This window comes from Leptosomus discolor, chromosome 1, assembly GCF_034619465.1.
Source record: "Leptosomus discolor isolate bLepDis1 chromosome 1, bLepDis1.hap2, whole genome shotgun sequence".
In the NCBI taxonomy this organism is placed as follows: Eukaryota; Metazoa; Chordata; class Aves; order Leptosomiformes; family Leptosomidae; genus Leptosomus; species Leptosomus discolor.
The window spans coordinates 208,440,953-208,466,658 of NC_141391.1; the positions used below are offsets into that span (position 1 = coordinate 208,440,953).

Consider the following 25,706-nt stretch of genomic DNA (forward strand, 5'->3'; position numbering starts at 1 on the left):
AACAACAGTAATTTGGTATCAGTAGGAAGTACTGGGGTGGAACACTGAAAATTTGAAATTACAGTATAAATAGATCTGTTTGCAAGTTCTTAATGGTATCTTCAGAGACTGATGCTCTAATAGTTAATCAAATAAATAAAAAACACTGGAGAAATTTGACTAGATGTGCCAGTTAACTAATTTAGGAAAAAATATTTTATGCATTAGCTTCTAAGCAAGAGATACTGTTATTTCTACAGGGAACAGTAACCTATTCACAGGGATTAAGAAACTCGATTTCTTGAGATGTCAAAACATTTTCCCTTCATAGAGTTGTCATAACTATAGAAATCTAACAATTGGAATGATTTTATTTCAACCAACATTTGCTATGTTTCTCTTGTACAGGTTAACGTGATGTTTATATGAATTCATGACATACAGCATGTCCATAGCTGCAGGACCACAATAGAAAGTTTGTGGGGCAGATTTGTCTGATTATTGGCTTGTTTCAGCAATCAAGAATCTGAACCACAGGTAAAAATGCATAAAATAATATTTTTTTTTCATAAATTTTTGAACATACTTCGAACAATAAAGAAAAGAGCATGGATAGCAGTATGCATGTCTGGAGAGAAGAACTGTCATGCACACAAATAAAATTTCCCTTTTGGTTTTACCTTGTTTTGGACTTAGAGTCAATGTGCCGGTTTTTAGCTGTTTAAAGGTAAGTGTCTTGCCTCTGAAGGTGTCAAGGAATTTTGACAGTACTTAATGAATGAAAAGAGGCAGGCTCCTCTTAGGATGGTTCACCTCGACTGACACCTATTTGGAATGAGATGAATCATGTCCTTGGGGTACCCTTGTTTCACTTGTGGTTAGAAAAGGAGCCCATAATACAAGCTTAGGTAAGATATTTACTTTTCAGACACCTAAAAATATGTGCACTGTTTCCCTCATTTGTCATCTAAAATTATAAATCTGTCCCAGAACCAGAAAAGGACTTTTTTTTTTTTATTAGTTTAATAGATTCATAGAATGGTTTGGGTTGGAAAGGAAATTAAAGATCATCTAGTCCAACACTCCTGCCATAGGCAGGGGCACCTTCCACCAGATCACGTTGCTCAAAGCCCCATCCAACCCGGCCTTGAACACTTCCAGGGAGGGGGCAGCCACAGCTTCTCTGGGCAACCTGTTCCAGTACCTCACCACTCTCACAATTAAAAATTTCTTCCTTATATCTAATCTAAATCTATTCCCTGTTCTTTTGCTACATGCCCTTGTAAAAAGTCTCTCTCCAGCTTTCCTGCAGGCCCCCTTTAAGTACCGGAAGGCCACTATAAGGTCTCCCTGGAGCCTTCTCTTTTCCAGGCTGAACAATCCCAACTCTCTCAGCCTGTGCTCATAGGGGAGGTGCTCCAGCCCCCTGATCATCTTCATGGCCCTCCTCTGGACCCCTTCGAGCAGGTCCATGTCTTTCTTATGCTGGGGGCCCAATAGCTGGACACAGCACTCTAGGTGGGGTTTCACAAGAGTGGAGCAGAGGTAGAGAATCACCTCCTTTGACCTGCTGGCCATTCTTCTTCTTTTGATGCAGCCCAGGATACGACTGGCTTTCTGGGCTGTGAGCGCACATTGCTGGCTCATATTCAGTTTTTCATCCACCAGCACCCCCAAGTCCATCTCTGCAGGGCTGCTCTTGATCCATTCACCACCCAGCCCATATCTGTGCTTGGGATTGCCCCGGCCCAGGTGCAGGACCTTGCACTTGGCCTGAGTTGTAGCTCTGCTTCTGCTACAGCCATCCAGGTGACCACAACAGTCAAGCCAATTATCCTCTTTGTGCCTCAGTTTGTTTATGTGTTAAAAAGGCACAGTGGAAAGATGATGGTATTGTACACTAAGCTTGAGATTTGCAAGTGACAAGTGCTATTAGTAAAGCTAAGTGTGTTTGTGCATCATATGCGGAAACCACTCCAGGTTTGGGTTGGGTTTGGGTTGGTTTCCCACTACAAGTATGGGCAGTACTGAACTTCTCTGGCACTGTGCCGTGGTGAAATGTGGCAGAGCATATCATTGATAACTGCATGGCATTAGTAATTAGGTATTTATCTCTTTGTTTAAATTGGAGTGTGAATGTCTACTGCTCCAGATGCAGAGAAATACATTAATTACTATAATGAAGCTGTACAGAATTGTTTTAAATCCAGTTCTGACTATTCAGCCTTTCCCTCCCTGAACTCAAACACGACAAGTTAGTGAAAAAGGACATATTTTTTTTTTCTATTATATTCTGGAAAATTCCTCTTATTGCATTAAATGTATTAAGAATAATCAGAAAAACCTTGCATTTTATAGGGGCGAGTGTTGTTTTGGACATGAAGCATATACTACAACAATGGGTAGGGAGTAGTGCACCGTAAATCTTGCTAACATTAATAGAGTTGTAGGAGATAGTAGTTGTGAAGTATCAAGGGCTGTGTATTAACTCTTAAACTTTCATATCCCTGTAATTCATTCATAAAGGATTTTAGTGAAAAATGTTAGGATTATTCAACTTTAAGAAGTACAGGTTACCTATCTGCTAGACAAATGATAGATATGAAAAGTTACCAGTTAGAAATGACTGGCATTTTAACAGTAAAGTTGAAAAACGTCAGGATTTCTATTTTTAATAAATATTTGTGCTTCCAGGTTCATTGATAAAATTAGGCACAAACCCCATTTTTTAGGAGCATCTGCTGAGTGACATTAACGGTAGTTCAATTTCACTGCTGGCTTCAGAGCAACTAGGCTCCCTCATATGACACTAAGGCTGCCTGAAGCAGTGTTCTCAGTTCCCAAATAGCCTTTCCTGCGAGCTCAAGCACTACTCACTGTCTTAGCACAACCTGAGGTAGGAAATACAAATCAGAAAAATCTGGCAGGTTTAAATGTTATTTATGAGTAGAGTCTAATCAAACAGGCATGGAAACTTGTGCATGGCCATGTTTAAGAATATAGGAGTATAGTACAACTTGCTGAGATAGAGCCATGTCTCCTCATCTCACTGTAGGGGAGTGAGCAAAAGGCTGTGTGGGGCTTAGCTGCCTACCAGGGTTAAACCACACTTGCAAATCTGCAACATGAATCAGAGAAAGCCAAGTGAGCCTCAGTAAGAAATGCCATACGTCTCAATGAGAACGGTCCACGATATGCAACTAAAATTGCCTTTAAAAAAAATCATTAAATAATTTTAAATAAAGTAATTAAATTTAGTTTTAAAATAAACAATTTAAATCAAATAATTTTAAATAATTCTCTTCTTACTACCTTAGAATGTAATTCTGCTGATGCCTACACATGTCCCACATACTTGTAATTGTCATACAAAATTTATTTATTAATATATCTGTATACAAATTTGATCAGCAGTATTTATCGATGAAATAGCATTATTTTCACAAATAGGTCCATTGTAATTAATGTAGAATTAGTGCATGAAGAAAAAAAAAAGTAAATGATGCAGGATTAGGCCCATGGTTATGTCATTCTCCGTAGGGTTCTCTAAAAGAAATTTGAATGCACAATTACTGAAGCTATACTGTACCTTCAAGATATGATGGTGATTGTCTGGCAACTACATACCTAAACAGGAATGCTCACATAAAATATTAAAAACAGGCCCTATTGCTTTTACTGTAACTGTTTTTTATAGTATAATAAGCTTTTTCATTATATTATGATAAACTTTTTGAACTCAAGTCATAGCTTAAGAACTCACTATGAGAAACAGCATCCAGGCGAAAATAGAAAAAACAGCCTGTGAAGACCAAGAACTAATCAACTGTATGCCAGATAGGGTAGGAAAGAAGCTACAGGAAAGGTACAAACCGATAAAATAGTAACACAAGTATGCTCCTGTTTGACTATTCCATGCTTTCTCTTGATGTCAAATTCTGATTCAAAAGTTGGATTTACATTATTCCCAGGAGACATAAGCAACACATTTTGGACATGTGCACGAGTTCCTTCTTCATGGCAGAATTGCAATAATAATTTCAATAGCAAGTCCCTTACAGCTGCAGGTTCTTGGAGGGAACTTTTATGATAAATGTGTGGTTCTCTTTAACAGATTTTAAGAGAACTAGAAAAACTACTTAGTATTATCATTGGCAAAAATAGCTTAAATTGGGAATGCTAGCAAGGTGCTGATAATTGGGGTGTGCGTGGGGGTGTGTGTGTGTGTGTGTGTGTGTATGAATGTTTGACCTTTTGAACCCTCAGGCCAAAGTGGCTACTTGTTAACTGCAACCAGTACTATCTAGTTTGAAATATTGATAACACCTAGACTAAAGGAAAGAGACACTTCCTGAGTCCTCCAGTTAATAATGACAAATGAGACAGAATTGCCAGTTAGCAGCCTGACCACACAATGTGCTTCTGCACATGGACAGTTTTGATTGAGAAAACTGGGGGGCTACTGGGTGCAGAAAGAAGACGAGCTGCTTAAAACGAGGCCTCCCAAAAAGAAGTTGCCTTGGAAAGGACAAGGCGGTCTGGAAAGAAGAAAGTGAAGATCCTGACTGGAGGAGAAATGTGAGAAGTGGGGAAGAGCCTGGAGATCCAGGAGATCGATGGAGATGAGTGCCAGGGGCCATCCAGGAACCACGGCAGGGGATGCCTGAGAGGGGCGCCTGAGAGCAGTGGCACAGCAGGAGCCAACATGACATCCTGCCCAACCATCCCAGGCAGTGGGTACTGGAAGGGAAGGTGGGACCTCCTGGACACGGCGCTTGGCCAGGAGCGAGCGAGTGTGAGAGTAGGATAGGGCAAGGACTCTTCTCTCCTTTGTGGCGTTTGTGGTCTCGCATGTGACAAGTAAAGGGCAACTAAGGATAAGCCAGTCAGAAGAATCGATCACGTTACATTCATTTCCTGCTGGCTTTACTAATGCAATGTATTTATTTATTTTAAATCCTTGAATATAAGGGCAAACTCAAGCTAGCTTTGGCATGCGTACCGATTAGCAGAAGCTTCTCTTCTCATTATCTACACTAAACCAAATAGTCTCTTACCAGCCAGTCCCTGTATACTTGTGTGTTTCTTACGATCACCATTAACATAGTGAATTCGGCAAGTAAACATCAGGAAGACAAATAAAACAAGTGCATGATACCACATTCCCTTACTGATAACTATAGCTCTAGAAATATTATTCATGACCCTCCAGGGAAAGCAGCGTCCTCAGGGGAGAAACTGCTGTTACCCCAAGGATGACAACAGCCAAAAGAAGGCCCTGCTTGCAGCTGATGACAAGCAAAAGGACAGAGCTGGTAGTTTCAGGGCTCATTTTCAAGTCTCCTGAAGGCACGTAGGAGCTTTTCTGCTGAAGTAACGGAGTACATCAAAAATCATAGGGAATAATACAGCCTACGAGATCTGGTTTAAGACTACACGGGTCAAAGGATGAGGAGTTGGGCTTGATGAAACTGTGGCTAGGTAGGGGCAGGGAAGGTGCTGGAAGGATGCGTCCCCAGCCTGGCTGCTGTGAGCTGATGGTGCAGTTCCCATCCTGCTGTTTCTGCTGCTGGGCAGCAATCAATAATTGCTGCCTATACAGGCAACTTCTTGCCTTGTAGCAACAACAGTAATAGGCCTGTCTATTTCAATGCTCTCATAGTCTCAACTTAGTAACTACACACTAGCCCTACAACAACCTCTGCCCTTATTTCTTAAAACTTGTGTGTCTTAATTCTGCATAAAAAACACATTTAAATACCAAACTGTTACTGAGTTCGCAGCACTGCATCCTCACTTCAGCTTCACTGGGTATTGCAATGGTTTATTCTTTTTCAAAAACATGCCCCAAGTGAGATATTGAGCACTATTTTTAAACTGCCAAATATAAGTATTAAACTGACATTTCAACTCTATAGACTGAAGCTTAAATGTGTATTATGGGTCAAAAAGCACGAAAGAGTTTGATCATTTCACTATTTAATCTTTTAAGACTGCTTTCATTTCACCAATGCTATTGTACAGGTCAAAATCTTTTTCCCAGGACTGATATATTAAACTTATTAGTGTCAAACAATGTAAGAGAGTAAAACAATCATCTCTGCATCTTTAGATTAAACCACTAAATATTATTTCACAGGCAAAAGGAGGAAAAATAGGTGTTGTATTTAACTGAACAAAAATTAAATATTTTCTTTCTTCTATAGAAAATTTAAGCAAAAAACACCCTTTCCTCGAAACTGAGCAATTATATCTGTGAGATATTGTGAATTGGTTATGTAACAATAGGTTTAAATAAGGTAAAAATACACTCAAGCAGCAAAAAATGCCAGCTGAAACTATAAATCCCACAAACATACTGAATACAGTAAAAGAGTAAAGCACAAATGATATTGTATGCTTTAGAGATGAAAGAGTTTTAGCAATTCTCCTTGGGTAAAAAGTATCCAAGGAGTTGCTAAATTACCTATCAACTCATCACCATTTCAAAGGCATGCCTTCATCTTCACCAAAACTAATAATTATTTTCTCTAAAAGTAATGAACCAGATTAGTCTAGTTTGATTATTTTTTACAGATGATAATAAATATTATCTTGAATGTATACAACAAATTTCAAAGAAAATAATAAAAAGGCCAGTCACTTTTCCCAGTTGATTCCAAAGGCTCCGAGGCAATAGAAATATAATTGCCAATTACATTTCTTCTTTGTCAATTGCTTGGAGGCCTGCAGGACCACTCCTAACCATACTGTATACCTCTCTCTTCACAGCCAAGTGAAAAGAACTGAACTCATAGTGCATCCTGAAGGCCTATAAATGCAAACTGCAGACTCATTCTGCATGAAACCAGAAACTTGGTTTCATTCATGTACACACCTCTTCAAAGCATGTGCTTTTACAGATTGAAATTCATCAAACTGAGCATGATTTTACTTGTTCCTCCACTGAATTCAGTGACAGTTGAGAACTGGGCATGATGTCCAAATTGCAATTATAATACTAATGCTCACATTCTAGCTATGGATGATCTACCAGGAGGACAGGCTCAGGCAAGCAAAAAGAGACAGTGCATCATACAACACATAGTTACTCTGTGGAAGGCCACTATGCTTGAAGTCTAAGGGTAGACGAGACAAGAACATGCAAGCAAAATTTCCCCATGGATTACTAAGTAGGAGACCATGCTGTACACTTGCCTAGGGAGTTCCTTAGTCATAGTTTATGTTATAGTCATATATATGACCATATGATTATATACGTGTATGTGTGTGTATGTACAAACATATATAATCACACAGACACATACATATATAAATTTATACATACATCGCAGATATATATTTTGATTTACTGTTTCTGGGACATGCTAGATGGTTCATCTGATCAAATAGAGATACTCTTATGGTTTTTTACCTGTTTTGCTTTCTGAAGTACATGACATACACCAAGGTCATCACTAACAGTTATTGCAGGAATAAAAATTGTTTGCAGTATTGTTCATTACAACAGTCATTGTGGTGTTGTTGGTGTAGACCAGCTCCTTTTCGCTAATGTACTTTGTAACTGTACACATGCTGATATAAACCCCGTGGGCTAAAGCAATACTTTGCTGACATAGTAATGATTTCTACTAAGAGAGATAGCTATGCCCATGGAGCTGTAGCAGTAAACTTGTTTAGGACTGGTCTAGAATAATCTATCTCACTTTTTGACAAAATAGCTAGCTAAATTTCACGTGTAAACACATCAGAGCACTTAGGTGCAACAATTTAGTTTCATGTGTGGTTATGTTGCTGAAATTGAGGAAGCTGTGTGATGGCCCCAGTTGATAAATTTAAAGCCAGCAAACATAGAAATCCTTGTATTACCTGTGAGGCTTAGTAAGTCTTTGCTTCTAAACAATGCATATTACATCCCAAGAGATGTGACTAAGCATACTGAATTAAAAATTCTTATCATGAAGCATTAATAAATATGGGTAACAAGCCTTTATATATCCCTTGCAAAAAGAATTTCTGCATACAGTTTAACACATTTGAAAACCGGGATGCGGGTGGATTGTCCATTAGGTGGCACCAAATTTTTCCATATGTATGTGAACGAGGCACCAGAGAGAAGCGTTTATCTGGTAGCAGCTGTTAGGTGCTCTCCCAGCTAGTCTCCATTCAGAGACAGAACCTCTGAGATAGCATTGCAGCCTGTCAGCGCATATTACAGACAGGTATTCATTCAGACAGGGAGATGTGTGCTTCAGTCTGTGTGTAACCAACTGCTCATCTGGTGTAAAGCTGTTTTTATCATATATACCAGTCTGTCTGCACCATAGTCAACAAAGGTCACTGTGGCAGCTGAAGATGTTGTTAGTGCCTTCTTTGGATCTTCACTCTTTCCTAAACAGTGGGAAGTGTTTTTCTTGTCTTATGTTCTCAACAGCTACTCAATCAGAAGGAAGCCCCTACCTTTCAACTAATCAGTCAGCTTCCACGGTGTGAGTTGCAGAGCTATTACTATCACTGAGATAGGCCAATCTTCTAAGAATAGTACAGTGGTCTGTGAATAAGAAGATGAAAGATTGTCTTTTCTTTCTTTAGTATTATCTAAGACTAAAACTGTTTCTACTTCCCCATTAGCACCAGTCATAAAAGTCCTTGCCTAGAATTTTGTTTCCTTTTATTCTTTCTTTCACACACATCTCAGGAACTCTCACTTCTCTCTAACCAGTCACTTCAGACCCATTTGGAAAGTGTAATCGGTAAACGTAATACAAAACTGCTTTATTTAGACGTAAGTCAATGTCTATTTCTATTTAGCAGTTCCAAACCTGTCTCGATGAGCAGCAAATGTATGAATGATATGGATTGATTCCACTTCACCCACACTATGACAGAACTAATTTAGCAAGCTCAGTGCTCACACAGTGATGAACATTGCCTGGAATGACTCATTTCCTTTCACTGTGTCATCTTAAAGGTTAATTTCATGGGGTTCTGTTCAGCATATTATCTAGTAACTAGAAATAATCAAACCTTCTATTCATTGAGGTGGCTGATCAACACCACTAAATGGCACTGTTATTGCACTTGGGCAGGTAAATGGTGCTTATCTTTCCCATGCAAATAGATTCTACTGATGAACGTGTAGGATGAACATGAACGATGTACATGTGAGTTTGCTTTTCACCACATTGTGTTCCATACAGTTCTAGAAATCCTTTGGTCTACCACTAACCAGGTCATCCTAATGCCCTCTTTACCTCCTGCCTGCTCTTTTTTACCTTTTCCTGACATAATGCAGGCTAACCCTCCAACAAAGGACTGTCCCATATTTACTGTGCATTTGTAATCTGGTCTGTCTGCACTGGAGCAGGGTATAAGCTCATAGGCCTGGGCTAAGGCAACCTTGGTGCTGTTGTACAAAATGGCAGTTGTTAGGAGTCTTCTCCCAGATCTGATGAGAAGTGCTCAGAAAGAGGGATTGCCTGAGACTCCACAATGCTTCAAAAACTGAACCCTCATAGAACAACAAGGCTTGTGTGCAGTACCAAAACCAACCCAGCTTGTCTGGGTACCTCTGAAGGATATTCCAGACATTCTTCCTCCTGACCTGAGCTGGTTTGGGATGTGAAGGGAACAGAAAGGTAGCACATGAGCAAGTAAGAAGAATCCAAACCTCTTCCCTGTGTCTTTGTCAGTTTCTTTTTGTATATGTACATGTCTGGCTCTCTACTCTACCCCGATGGTCTTTTAGGGATAAATTTATGAAAAGAAAAAACCCAAACAAAAACCAACAGAAAATCCTTTACATCTCCACAGGCTAAGGAACAACTATAGTACAAGCACTACTGCTGGACAATCATATGGTTCTTTCTCATCAGACAATTACCTGTATCATCTTTAAGGCCTTATGGACTTTTTGGGACTTAATACTTCTCCATAATTAGCATGTCCTTTTGGTTTAGCAGCAATGAGTCCCCAGGGAAAGGTCCCTTACAGTCACAACTTCTAGGTATATGCATAACATTACATGGGTAGGTGGATAAAGCTCATTTTAGATCAAAGAACATTATTATTATATCAAATTATTAATATATTTCAGTGGGATTCTTCTTGGCATTCAGAAGTAGACATAGCGCTGCAGTCATAACTCTGTGGCTTTGTACAGTATTAGCAAACTTCATGACCAAAAATGCAAAGTATTTTCTCCGTATTTCCTTACTATCAGAAGGCAGACCCTTTTTTCATACCTTTTTCATGTGAGATCTTATTATTACTCAAACTCCAAACCCAATTCAAGATCTAAATGAAAGTGTGGAGTCATTCCCGGTGTTTTATTTTGGACTGACAGTGCTCATATCCAAAGAGAAGAATGATTAACATGTTATAAATATATGAATAAGCTGCTTCTTAATTTGCAAATGTTGGCCACATAGCAACACAGTAATGAACAATCCCTTTTTTGAAAGTCCCAATATGTAAAGAAAATTCAGCTGGAATAAGCATCACAGTCCTATAAGACTGGGGTGTTTCACAGTTTCCTTGGAAATAATTTTTAAGAAAGGTAGTGTTTCATAACCAGGTGGTTTGAGGAGTAACAGTAACATACGCAATAATGCCAGGAAAAAAAAAGTACAACGAGACAAGGAAGCAAGAAAAGGTAACTATGCCAAACTTCTGCAATTCCTATTCATGTCAGTTGGTGGAGAAACTGCCCAGCACCTCTGACTTTTCCTTGGCACTTTGCAACACCCATTCCTAGGAAAACAGCAGATAAGAACTTACGAAGAGGATTGACTTGAGCTGTTGAAGAGGAAAATCACTAAACAGAAGTCTATGCCCAAGAGCAAAAGCTGCAAAATCACAACTCTTGCTTTAATTGTACATCACATACTTAATGAGAGATGCCAATGTTACAGTAGTCACTTCTGGACTTTCTTAAAATTCATGAATTTTTGCTTCACAATACAGTTTTAATAAAGTCTTATTTAAATGTTAAGCTTCCTGAAGTCATAATGGAAATTCCCACATATTTATAAAATGTCAATATATATTAAAATGTAATGTATTTTCAGTATTTGTCCCATATCAAATCTAAATCTACAGATAATACACTTCCACCTAGTTACCCTGTATAGAGCCCTCAGGATTAGTCCCATGGATGCCCTAGCATACAAAGAATTGTTTTCAGACCATTTCTTTTGATTTACTTTAACATAACTGACACCCAAACCTTCTCACTGTGAGCACTTAGTATGTGTCCACTGTGTGGTATGTCTCTCATGTTGCTATTTGTTACGATAATAATGCACAAAGAAGAGAACAGAGAGCAACTAATGTTCATGTAATTGGTGCTGTGAAAGATTGCAGCTGAGATAAAAGTGTCTGAATGTTAAAAAAACTGCTCGCCAGTATCCATAGAAAAAAAAAAAAACAAAAGAGAGAGGAAATTTTACAATTGAACAACATAAAATCAGACTTCACATTATAAATTTTTGCCACTGTCAAATTCAGGGGAGTATCTGGTACTTATAGGAATGACATGATAACATTCTTTATAGCTATAAATCATGAAGGGTTATTGTGCCTCTGAGAAAGCCATGGCCACAATCAGCATGGAAAATAACAACTCACTGTTTTATCTAGGTTATTCTTCCAGGGAATATTGTATTGTATTTGTTCCCCTGTTCAGTCTTAAGTGTTTGTTACCTTATATGGCATTCTGTTTCAGGTGAGTTGTTAATCTTAGCCTGCAACTGTGCAGTTCACCTCAAATGGCAATATAGTTCAGATCAATTATCATCTAAGACACATTAATTGGCAATGTTTTGTTTGCTTTTCATGCAAGATGCATACTTAGAGAGGGTAAGGATGTTATGGTATCCCTTGGAACGAATAGGAGACATGTAACTTGCTCACATTTTTACCCAGCACATAATTTACCATACCTGTATAACAGTCACGATAACTGAAAGCAATGGAATAAATTGCAGGAAATTTAAAACAGATATACTGGGAAACATCTGAGAATTTGGGCCTTAACAACATTATTTGAATACTTTTGAATCTGATGGTATGATCACACTTTCAATGAAAATTACGTTAGCTTTCAGGCTTTCAAAATACACAAGCTATCCTTTCATGCTAAGTACCATGGAGAAAAGTACAATAATGAATATTGTGTCATGATTAATCAACAGTGGATCATAAATTCTGCACTAATATTTTTAAATGGGGATCCAAAGACTTTCATGGTATTTGCCCAGGACCTGGCTGCAGAATTTTCTTCTGTATCCACACATCAAATACCCAGTACAACAGGAAGCCTTCTGACAGGAGTGCAACATACTGGTTAAAGAAAAGCTGACAGTCAGTAAAGAACAATTCAACATTTTACTACTCTATTTTTTTTATTTAGGTTTATTTACTTATTATATATGTATTTTATTAAGACTGTAATGGAATTCTATATATTGCATTATTTCTAAAGTATTCATAAAGACGACTAGTGTAATGTAACAATCCAGATTTCATCTTTCTTTCCCATTCCCTGCTCTTGGGGCATTTAACTGATCATGTGCACACATCATCACAATTAATTTAAAGAGGGTGTTCCTCTACTGGAAAATGTACAACAGTGGGTCTAGATATTGTAATTTTATGTCTCAGGATGAACTGGTGAGTATATGCCAGCGAGGATCCGTCCTCACAGCAGTAGTTGCAAAATTACGCATAAACAAAGATGGGACTAAATATCACTGAAAACTGTTGCCTTAAAAATCCTTTTCAATGCAATGAAAATCAAGAGAAAAAAGCAGAACTTTCCCAGAAAGTGCCTGAACTTTCATACTAAATAATAGCTTAGGGTTTATCATTTGGAAGACAGACCAGCTGTAAAACAGAAAGCAAGATCCCATTCAAAATAAAATGGTCCCAGCTGCCCACTTTTAATGGAATTTAATGGTAACCAGCTCCATTTCAAACACAGCTCTCCTTAGAAGCCGAAGTATCTGAGCAACTGAACATCAGCTGTGTTGGGAAAGGCCCAGAATCAAGATTTCCTATTCCTTGGCAGGTACTGAACCAGTACGTTTTCACATAAAAGCAGTCAGGATCAGCTACATCATATATGTGATGACTTGGAAATATTAAAATCTACACATTTCAAATGCAGTGTTAACCACCTCACATACACTGTATCCTTTCAGAGACTTAAGCAGAGCTCAGATCCCAGAGAACCTAGTTGCTATCTGCCCACGTCTGCCAGACACCACGATCGAGAGTCTGAAATCTCTTTGCCTTCAGGTTTTTTTTACATTCTAGTTCACTTCTGCTTTTACACCCAAGAAAAGGAAATGTCAGTACATGCTGACCTAAAAATGCTCATTCTACCACGTATTGTTTGTGAAAATCTGATCTCCAATATCCAAAGCAAATAGCTATTACTATAAGATTATTACTGAATTGAACATAATTGTCTGCAAAGCCTTGTATTTAATCAGTTAGTACTCTCCCCCTACAATCATCCAAATCAAGACTAATTCCGTTTTTCCAGAAATGATGAGATTTAAGTACCTAAGAAAAACAATTTGAAAAGTTGCCTAAAACATATTGATGTACCTATAAGGTAATTTCAGAAGTTTTAAAATGGACCATAAAATTCAAAGATCCTAATAGAATTCTGCTTGCTGCTGTCTTTAGAGAGATATCAAACAGTTGTACATTCATGTTGGATCTGAGGCATTCCCATTACAAACAAGGAGAAATAATACAGATTTCAACAAGTTCTAGCTCAAATATTTTAGGATCATTACAGAAAAAAAAGCACAGCGTGCCTTCCTATTTTTCAGGCAATATTTCCGGCAACAAATTTTTTTTTTAATTAGAAACAGTTCAAAGTTGGAAAAAGTCTCTTAACAGTTACTTGCACCAAGGTTTCAATGAAATCCAGAGATACATTTTGATTCTTTAACACTTTGTTGGTTTTCTGTTCAAAAAGTTCTTGTTTTGTTGCAATGTGGATCAAAAATAAGATTCGAAACTCAATTCATGCTTGATAAAATGATTTCAAGCTTTAGCCACTAAAAGATAATTTGCAATTCATATCTTCAATTTCAGTTACATTTTAAGCTGTATTATTACATTACAAGTATACTTTAAGTGGCTTTTTTTCAGTCTTTTCATATAAAAATATGAAGTTGTAACTATCTCATTTTACATGGTAAACTTCAAATATGTACCATAGTCAACATGATAAATCTGCATAAACAGTAATCATTTTTATTCCCATAAAAGATTTTTCCAACCATACCTTATGGATGATCTAACTAGGTTTTGGAATAGAACATGCTTCAAGAAATTTGAAGCAGTCTTTATGTACTTTTTTGAAAGCGCTCATAAGATTTTTCTTTCTTTAAGCTGACTTCTAAAATATTTTCTGTATTAATTTACATAATATTCCTATTTTGTAATATACTATATATTGCAAAACTGATTGCAGAATGTTATTTTTTGTTCTTCAAGTTCCTTCACCCTTTCAATTGAATAAGAAAATTGCTGTCAGATCAGCTTAGGTCAGAGCACAGTATAGCCCAGTTTAGCATCTCCTCTGAAAACAGTTGATACGAGGTGCTTCAGAAGCTGTTTAGAAAACCTTTGAAAATTCTGGAATAACTTGATTACAGAATTTTATTTTTTTTTCCTAAGTACCTCCAGAGACTGGTTGATTTAATTTAAGTACTTTAGGAAATACATTGTTTTTCTCTATTTCCTGTCTGTGCATTACTCGATTACTTATAGAAGACAGAGTCTTTATCTACGTGACCATGTCACTTTCAAAAACACGAAAGTTCTCTGACCAAGCATCACAAATTTGTGTCCAAGCCTTACATATTACTATAATCAAAGTCCATCTAAAAGACACATAATGTTCTACTCCGAGACAACTCACTTTCAGTAGTCCTTTCTTCACAGTAAATTGTTAATAATTGTTAATAATGTTCCTTGTATTCTTGGAAGAATCAAATGTATATACACCTATCTAAAAAATATTTTGAAAGAACAAATAATTAAGGAAAGTCTGCTTGCTGCAGTATCTAGTTTCATTGGCAGGAAAATGTGCTGTTTGTAAGCCTCTTTACTTCTGGGAAGTGTGTCTTGCAAACAGCTAACAAACTGCCTCAGAGATACTCAGTGACAGTTGCTATATGTTTACCCGACTTGCAGCAGAATAAACCCTGACTGGTAACAATTCACCTTGGGCCTTGAATCTTGGCTATGTTTTACATTAATACAGCACTCCATGGAGTGGCAAGGCTGGCCTAATATTCACAGAATCACTGAATTGTTTATGTTGGAAAAGACCTAAGATCATCAAGTCCAACCATTAACCTAACACTGCCTAGTCCACCACTAAACCATGTCCCTAAGCGCCTCATCTACATATCTCTTAAATACCTCCAGGGATGGTGACTCAATCACTTCCCTGTGCAGCCAGTTCCAGTGCCTGACAACCCTTTCAGTGAAAATGTTTTTGCTAATGACCAATCTAAACCTCCCCTGGCACGAGTTGAGGCCATTTCCTCTCCTGCTATCACTTGTTACTCGGGAGAAGAGACCAACATCCACCCCACTACAGCCTCCTTTCAGGTAGTTGTAGAGAGTGATAAGGTCTCCCCTCAGCCTCCTCTTCTCCAGACTGAACAACCCTAGTGTCCTCAGCTGCTCCTTATAGGACTTGTTCTCCAGACCCCTCACCAGCTTCATTGCCCTTCCCTGGACACATCCCAGCACCTCAATGTCTTTCTTGTAGTGAGGGGCCCAAAACTGAACACGGTATTCGAGGTGTGGCCTGGATGTCTGGAGATCCAGATTTCAGGAATGGGATTGAAGGTTAAAATTGCTACATGTAGATGCAAAATTTTTAATGCACGTTTTGGAATTCAAGAGCAGGGGAAATTGTCCACAAAGACATAGATATATTTAACCTGTACTTCAAGATGACCCTCACTTTAGTTTCACTGGATTTTTTTCAACACTAAAATCACATCAAACTGTTAGCCTGCTAGGTTCAGCCCACAATAATCTGCACAATAGGAAAGAGATTTATGGTATTTTTAGCTTCTCATTTCACTGGGAAGTCACTATCAAACAAAAAGTTCAGTAGATACGAAAAAAGACTTTTTCACGCCGTAATAAGGTTTTTCTTCCTGGAATGCCCATGTATGTGAGCCCAAATATATGCTGTTCCTTAAAACAACAAACAAAAAATTCTTGGTTTTGTTTTATGAGATGTGTTCCAGCATGCCTAAAGTAGGCACTTAGAATCTAAATTTCAGGTTGTTAGTGAGCCACTTCACCTAAAAGAAATACCTAAGTTCCCTATACAGTCAATGGACACAGGAGGGTCCTTTTGATCACTTCCACTGGTAAGACAAGTTTAAGTACAAAATGATTTACATTTGTCTGGTTTCTTTGTAAAGCCACTACACAGAAGCCTGTCCTTGAAAAAAGAAGACAAGAAACAGAGTAATACAAGCACATATTTTTGATGCTCCAACTTGAAATTCATCTCCCTTTTAATACCCACAGCAAGTAGTTGCTCTGCAAAGGGGCAGGCACAGTTTCTGTGTGTCTCCTGCTTTTTTTATTTGCCTGTGTATCAGGTATAACATCGTCTAGAGAATGTATGTCCTAGTCTCTGACAGCCCCTACCTTTGTTTGACTAAAGCTGTAGCTTTATCCCTTAACATCTTGGGCCCGGTAACTAAAACCATCACTATAGCTGAGGTTCACTTCTGTGCCCACAGAGCTCTCTCTGCACTCTATATTTTGCTTTCCAGTGCTGGCCAAATCAGAAAAGTCACAGCCTCCCCCTTGTCACCTCTACCCGTGTATATTTGGAATACAGAAATAGGAAATAGAACTGCATCTTCTTACAAATACGCATCAATTTGATTTTAATACAGTGTTATACTGTCATACAGTCAATATCTGGCCTGCAACCATGTCTTTTAGGTAAGAATGAACAGATTGTATTAAAAATAATGAAAGAAGGAATTAAAACTCTTTTATGGACACAAATGAACCTTAGCACTAACAGTGTCAGAATATAGCAAGAACTATCCAAGAAGAGTAAGAGGGGAAGACTGGGACCATATGGATGGGTGGTACCTGTCAATGTCAGAGGTGGAAAATCAAAGCACCCATGATGCGTATAATCCCAGAGGACAGCAGAGAGCTGTATGGTGTGAGCGGGAGCCAAGAAGAAAGCTGTGTGGGCAACCTGATGACAATGCTGCCTACTGCTGTTTCTGCTGTGCTCAGAGAAAAAGGGCTTCAGGCACATTCTCTGGAAGCAATGAGGACTCTTTCCAAGAAGTACCTGGATATTCTTCCTAACAGGAACTATCCATCAAGGTCCTGAATAATAACAGCTGTCAAAAGCAGGGTGTCTGATAATTTTACACCTTCACATATGTACTTTACAATGGCTAGTAGTGCTTTCTAATATGATCTTAGTGGAATGTCATTGAAAGCTAGTTATAACACCAATGACATTTTTACCAGTGATTTTCCAAAATTTGTATTATAAACCATCTGACGAATGCTTTTAGTCTGACCTTTGTGATTGTTCTCCACTTCATTACCTCTGGAACATCTAGAGACTGTGTTTGCATCTACTCTCTGCTTGAAGCATCCAGGTTATTTTGCTTGTCTCTATAAATTACACTTACCTATTTAAGACTAAACAGAAACTCCCTAAAGAGATAGTTTGATGAAATTATTTATTTGTTATTAAGAATTCAATTTCCTGGTGCAATTTGTATGACGGTGCTTTTACAGGAAAATTGATTTTCAGCAATAATTAGTTTTTCAAGGTATTTTCAGAGTCCTTGATCATAAAGAAGGTATAATCTCTACTAGTTTATGTGGCACATAACAGGGCTAAATGCAGGAGTGAAAAATCTGTAACTTGTGTTATGCAAGAGGACAGGTCCTTACTGTTCCTAATATGTACTAATTTAATGCTTCTTTCACATAGCTTTAAAAAATTTATAAGTGCCCCATAAGTTTTCTCTTATCTTCTGCTTTAGATTGCATTAAAAGATCCTGAAAGCTCAGTCTGTACAGCCGCTCAACCTCTTCCTAGATCCATGTTACTCTCTAATAACTATTTTCTGTGTTGATTTTTATTGCAGTGAAATAAAATAGAAAAGCAATTACAGTGCTGGGCAGAAACATTACAAACTCATATTACTTGCTTTCTCTCACTGAAACAGGTATTTTAGGTATACAAGAAGTTTTCTGATGAAGTATCCTTGCAAAATCCCAGTTGTATCATTCTGCCACCATAAGATTAAAGTAGATCTCCATAAACTAGATGCCCTATATTGTGAACCAGGGAAAAGTATTGTTTTCTAAGTGTTTCAACTTCCACAAAACAGATTTAGTAAATAAACTTGTGGGCAGTGTTACAGTAACCAGCTCTAACAGATTTCCATGTCAAATGTTCTTACTCTTTCTTCTCCCATTTCCTTCTGTAAGCCCCACACAGGTGCTGAAACAACACTCATCCCTTCTGGTGATTCTGATTTCCTTCTCATATCTTAGGAAATGGCCAAACTAAACTCTCAGTACAGCTCAGCTCCTACCATATTAAGAATGGAATTGAGACCACTGTCAGTGCGATTGCATATGAACTGGCTAAACCAGTGTGAGAAAGCTTTCTTCCTTTCTTCATTCTAACAGATAAAAGGTTAATTGTAGCATGTAAGTGATAACACTTTGTTGGGGTGTCCTTTCTACCAACATAATTTTTAGAATAGACTTTCCCTTAAAAAAAAATAATATCCAAGTATTTAAAAGGCATTTTCTTATATGCTGAATGCCCGCTGCCACATTTAGCAAGAACTTAGCAAATGCTGCACATTTATTATTACTTATTTGAAAGAAGTACAAGGCAGAACAAAATACATGGATGAGAGAAGCACAGCTATGCAATTGAAGATTTACAGCTGATAGGTGGCATTTAGGGGTTTGTTTAGATTAAGTCCTTTCTAAAGAGCTTTAGGCAAAGCTTTCAACTGAACTATGGCATTGCCTGTTATTTTGTGCACACTTCCTTTGAAAAAGTCAGTTTCTGCTGGGACAGATAAACCTGAGCCCGTAGCCCAGGGGATATGTTGAGAGCAAGCTCTCTTCTCTTCTAACCCCACAGAATAAGCATGGATAGAACAATAAATCACTAAGACTAATGCTCAGAGAACAGGGTGAAATTAATTCTTTGTTTTCTCCAATGCAGAAATAAATTAAAGCAGTCAAACTGCAAAATGGAAGCGCAGGACAGGAAGGCTATTTTTGTTCATTTAAGACCTGATCCAAAGATTTTTTGTGAATGCTTCCTTCCCTTCTTGCGTTCCTTTTAATTTGTTTTCAACATTTTCCAGCTTCATCACACTACTTTCTGCCAGAAGTGCAATTATCAGAGTGACTCAAGAAGGGATGCTGGCTCTTCACTACCCCTAGCTTCATGGGGACTGGAAAGTCTCTTTTCACTGTGATGCCCTGATCAAGGTTTCTAATTTTAGCTGGCTAAACAGCAAGGAGCACTCATTACAGTCTTTTAAACTCGGGAAGATCTGATGCCTATCGCACTTCCCACCGATAGATGACCAAGATCAGTCACTGTTACACTTGAGTCCATCTATAACTCAGGGGTAAGAGGGAAGCATGGCAAGAGTAAGGGGAAGGACAGTGGCTTACTGCTTCTGTTCTGTTTTTCCAACTATTAAGGCGCCCATGACCATTCCAGCCACACTGCGTTTTCCAAGCAACATCCAAAGCATGTCTATGATGCAACAAGAGATAGTTTTGGTAAGATGGACAGGCATTACACATGCACTTGCCTTTCCAGAAGACCTTTGGAACTGTGTCTGGTCTTGTTACTCAGCACTTGGCGCTATCCAAACTAGCCCAAAAATGCTTCAAACAAGTTGCAGAAAAATTGTTCTTAACACTTCATTTATAATCCTTTCATGGACTGGTCAATAATCCAGTTGCACGTCCCACTGTCCCACTTTTCTTCAGAGAAGACCTAAAATAAATTATGTGTTTCCAATGCCAATAAATAATATGCTTTAAGATGACAAGGACTTAAATCCTTGAAAAGTTACGATTGAAAACTTATGATCTAAGAACACATGAAGGAAACATCCCTGGGGCATGGCTGAGGTGAAACAGCTTCTGGAAGATGGCTAGTTGGCACTTTTACCTGGAAAAATAAGAAAGCTGTTTGTATGCAGAGACGTTACTGCCCAGAACCCAGGAAATACTTTGCAGATTAAACAATTGTGTTAATATTCCAATAACCTCTATCCAACATTGGTTATGCCCAGATTCATCTTACCTATACTAAACAACCAAAATACAGTTTAATCATCTCCCCATATTTGCCATCTCTTCTCTAGTCTACTCATTAGCTTTATTTACATTCTTCTCAAAGGAAGCATTGTAGGTAGGATAAATACTCAAGCTATTTTTCTCCAGTTAATGCAGACTTCATTGTATATGAGGGATTGCTCAAACACCATGAACCTGTTGTTGCCTTTCAGCTTTCACTCGTAGGCTTGCCTAAACTCAAAGTTGCTACATAGAGCTCTCATATTTCAGTCACATTTCTGGGTGGTCAGCTGATTCTTGGATTTTTGTAGTAGATTGCCACTTAACATAGTAGCTTCCCTCTTTATACCTTCATCACAATTTTCTTTTTGATTACTGCCTGTCCTGAAGAACTGTGGTAATGACACTTGGACCCATACAGATACAGACGAGGGTCCCAGTGAGCCCTGCCTTTTTCTTCTTTGCCTTCAATAAATCTCTCAGTGTACATTCTTCTATTGTGAAGTCTGAGGCTATGGGATGCTTGAAGTGGGCTAGGTCAGAATCCAAAGTGTACACCATTGGTGAGAGCTGTAGAGCATTCTGGTTAAGGCAGACTTATGACAGGGCTTCCTGGGTCTGCCTCTTCCTTCAGAGAACTGAAGATGGGAACTTCGCTGCTCTCTCAAGTCCATGGAGGTAATTCAAATAGCTCTTTGCTCCTTTCTGCTATCTTATTCTGGTTTGGGTGGAAAACATTTCCTACTTGTCTAGATGTGGCCCTCTTTTGTCTGTCACAGCACAACATTTTAGTACAGCTGTGCCTGTTCACCTCATATGTCAGTCCTGGTGTGGAAAGCTGCAAGGTGGCAAGCAGTGAACGTGCTTCTTCCCATACTGGCTTAATATCTGTAAGGAAGTGTTCTCTATGACACTGTGGCCATGGTCCATGGCTTCAAGAGATAATTAGCTGTGACATCCCATGACAGTCCAAGGGAAGGCTCTTAGTTTCAGTCTGAGGAATAATAGACCTAGACAGGCTGGAGAGTTGGGCAAATGTAATGAAATACAACAAGGGCAAGTGTAGAGTCTTGCATCTGGGAAAGAACAACCCCATGTACCAGTACAGGTACCAACTGAGCTGTTGGAGAGTAGTGTAGGGGAAAGGGACCTGGGGCTCCTGGTGGACAGCAGGATGACCATGAGCCAGCCATGTGCCCCCGTGTCCAAGAAGGCCAATGACATCCTGGGATGTATTAGAAGGAATGTGGTCAGTAGGTTGAGAGAGGTTCTCCTCCCCCTCTCCTCTGCCCTGGTGAGACCCCATCTGGAATAGTGTGTTCAGTTCTGTGCCCCTCAGTTCAAGAAGGACAGGGAACTGCTTGAAAGAGTCCAGCCCAGAGCCACAAATGTGATGAAGGGGGTGGAACCTCTCCCTTCTGATGAAAGGCTGAGGGAGCTGGGTCTCTTTAGCTTGGACAAGAGGAGACTGAGAGGTGACCTCATTAATGTTTATAAATATGTAAAGGGCAAGTGTCGGGAGGATGGAGCCTTCTCGGTGACGGCCAATGACAGGACAAGGGGCAACGGGTGCAAGCTGGGGCATAGGAGGTTCCACATTAACATAAAGAAAAACCTTTTCCCTGTGAAGGTGACAGAGCACTGGAACAGGCTGCCCAGAGAGGGTGTGGAGTCTCCTTCCCTGGAGACATTCAAAACCCACCTGGACGCATTCCTGTGTGATCTACTCTAGGTGGTGCTGCTCTGGCAGAAGGCTTGGACTAGATGATCTTTCAAGGTCCCTTCCAACCCCTAACATTCTATGATTCTGTGTGATTCTGTGATTCTTTGATTCTAATATTTATTTGGCCTCATATTAGGGCATTAGAGAGAGAGCAAGCTGGGCACCAAAGGTCTTCTCACAAAATGAAATTGTGACACTTGAATATATAAGAATATGTAAGACTTTCTATATAAGAAGGAAAAGAAGCATGAATAAATAGGGGTAGGAGGAATAGGGAGACTGATTTTATTTCCTGAAGGCATCTTGAAGTTATGAGATTGCAGTTTTCTAAAGATGAAAGGGAGCTCTGACATTCCCAATAAAGACTCACTCATTTAAAATACTCTCCTGAGGGGAGCTGACCATGTGGCCTAGGGAACTTCCAGCACAATTAAAGGCAACCAACCAATTTGGAAAACTGACCATCTGCACCTTAGCAGTTGAAACTAAATCTAAAAGATACTAAGTACATTTAAGAACTCATCATCACTCTTCAGACTTTGATGATGAGCACATTTGATATGCTTTTACCTACTCTTGGACCTGCCATTAGGCTGCAGGTGGCTCTTCTTAGAGGTTCTTCATGGTGTTTTGAGGAGCAATGTTTCTTGCTTCCTAAGGTGAGTAATTATTAATCTAGATCAAAACAAGTGCCTAAGGATTGGACTGAGGGGCAGGGCAGCATTAACTACCACAGAACGATGAAATGGCAGTGCATTTTCTCTTCTCTGACCTATTTAACAGCTTTAACTGCATGGCATTATCTTTCATTGTCTGTACATACATCAGGCAGTTTTTCTTATAATATTATTGGACCAGCTTCAGGATGGTGAAGCTTAAAACATCCCTGTTTGATGAATATTTTTATTAAATTATAAAATGCAAAATTCAACTGAATTGAATTGAATAGCAGGTCTCTTTGCTAGCACGGACTGTTTATATACTAAAATTACCACTGAAAGTCTGTGACTCATAAGGCAGGTGGCATCCTTCCATGCTTTGCTAGAAATGTTATGTTGTTGTATTTGCTACAAAATAGACATTTTTGTATTTATACAGGGATTGCTATTTCAGTATTTTTAATAATAAAGAGTTGTTGTCTTCAATCTATGAAAGAAATCTATGATTTTCCTGTGTTTAATTTTGGGAAGGTATTATTAAAATAAGGAATAGATATTAAAAATAAACATGCATCCATAAAGCCTCGGACTAGTTAAAAAAAATCTGATCAGTGTCATGGTTGCTGTTGAGTGGTGTGTCAGTAAAGGCAGTAAGTTCACCACAAATCAAGTTCACCATTAGCTTTTACACCATGTGAGTTCCCCAGAATTGCCAGGAGACTGGAAAGTCAGGGAATCCCGTCATCTTGGTGGACATTTGATAGCTTTAGCTTTGCAACACAGTATGCCTGGCTGATTGAAAGCTTGGAACAAAGACACCCAGGGTTCACCAGCTCCCAGGCTCTCCAGTCAGCCTGTTGAAACGGTCCAATAAGAAAACCTGAATGCTATGGGCATCCAGCAAATTTGCAACAGTTGGTAATACACATTAATATTTTATTTCTGCTCTTTACTCCAAGTTCTTCTGTTTCTGGAAAAATGCTGGCAGAAATGCCATTCACCCAGTAGATGTGCCAGGTGGAATATAACTGAACTGTTTCTGTCAACACAAGAGGGAGCACAGACACATCTATCAAATCGACACAGTCCCTGCACTTGATGAGCTCAGTGGAATGAGTCTTCCACCTCCAGTTTTTGTAATGCCAAGGAGCAATGAATCAGAGATATTTCTGACATCTCAAAGCAATTCAAGGTGAGAGAACCAAGATGATTGGTATTTGCCAGTCGGAACTATAAATAAACTTTTCAGCAGTAAGACTCCTCCAAAGTTATTTAAATAAGCTACAATTTTATGGATTGCTATCCCCTATGGAAAGGAATGCTATCTGTATTTTAAAGAGTGTCATTTCTTCGTGGATGCAGTCATGCAGACAGCAGGTAGGACTTTGGCTTCCTTCATAACCACAGTAAACCTATCCTTGTTCCTCATGCTACTGATAGGATTTTCAGACCTGACTAGTGTTTTCTCTTTTTAGAATTAGAGGAATTAATTAAGTTGATGGGATATTTCACAGTGAATCATGTTCTTAGAAAGGCCAATGAGTCAAGATATTAGCTTGTAATGACATTAGTATACATTTACTTGATGACTAGGTATATACTCTAACTTGAAGTCACACAGCATTTAATCAGAAAAAGTGACTCATGATTATGATACAAATCACTAATGTAATTTTCATTTACAGATAATGACATATAAAGTTTTCTATATGTGATGTGAGAGACAGCAAATAACTTGAAAAAGAAATGAAGGCTAGCCTCTATTTTCAGACACAACAATATCAGCAATATTGGTAACATTATCAGTTTGGCTGGATTTACACAGATCAATACGAGAATGATTGAAGACCTCAATGGATTTTAGCACTTCTGAAGGGTGAAGATTAAATGTGAATCAGCCACATTTCCACTAAAACAAACAAAGCAAACTAACGGTGGAGTAGACAAATATTCTTACCTATGATAGCCATCTAAAATAACATAAAAGGTAAACTAGATATAAAGGCAACATTTAAAAGGTAAATGACAGTAAGGTGAAGTGTTTGCCTTGTATGCTACAGTAATGGTACATTCTTCAGAAAGCATTTTTTCTCTCTGACAGAACATTTAACACATCAATAGTAACGCATACTCTCGGACATTGTGTGGACAATTTCAACAGATTATGTACAGTGATTTTGGTGGACTTGATTCATGCCAACATACCCAAGTCTAGGATACTTATATAAAGGTCAGATCAGACACATGACTGATCATATGATGGGAGAATGAAACAAAGGAATAAATATTTTCTGTGTTGTTCATCTTCCTATAAAATATGAATAAAATTTCAAAATACATTATGTGAACAGACAGAAAACTGCTATGTCTGAACGTCTCCTGTAGCTACTTTAAATCCAAGTTGTTCTTGATCACTGCTAAAATACACCTATATAGTGACTGAAGAACTTTAAACCTCAGATTCCAGACAAGTTGCTGACAAGACAAAACCAAAAGACCAGAAATGATTCCAAGCAGTGACTGTTCATTCTCTTTCCTGAAATGTCCGGTCTCGGGGAAATGCTGAAGAACAATGTTCTCCTTTTTACCTGCTTGATACTGAACCAATGCATGCACGATCTAGCACAGTTATGAAAGACCAACACTTTTGTATGGAGGGAGCCAAAACAAAATATTAGTTTCAAAACACACTAAATTAAGGTCAAGTCTTTCATCATTCATATGCAGCAAGTAACAATATTCTGTCATTTGATGATTGAGATACTACCCATTAAAAATGAATGGCAGGATCAACTCTATAGGGAAAAAAGGAAGATATTTTTGTTGATACATCATTTAATTGACATCTATGTATATGCACCTTTTTTACGTGTATCATTAAAATACTGGCAAAGAAACCACCAAGAAGGTAAAAAGCAGCAGAGTGAATGCAGGTAACACTGCTTTTAACA

At 38.5% G+C, this 25,706-nt stretch overlaps 1 protein-coding gene across 2 annotated transcripts in view; it reads right to left on the reverse strand.

Annotated features, from left to right (window-relative positions):
* The window catches only part of PCLO (piccolo presynaptic cytomatrix protein), a 382,319-nt gene that overhangs the window by 95,618 nt on the left and 260,995 nt on the right, over positions 1 to 25,706 (reverse strand). The window lies entirely within an intron of this gene.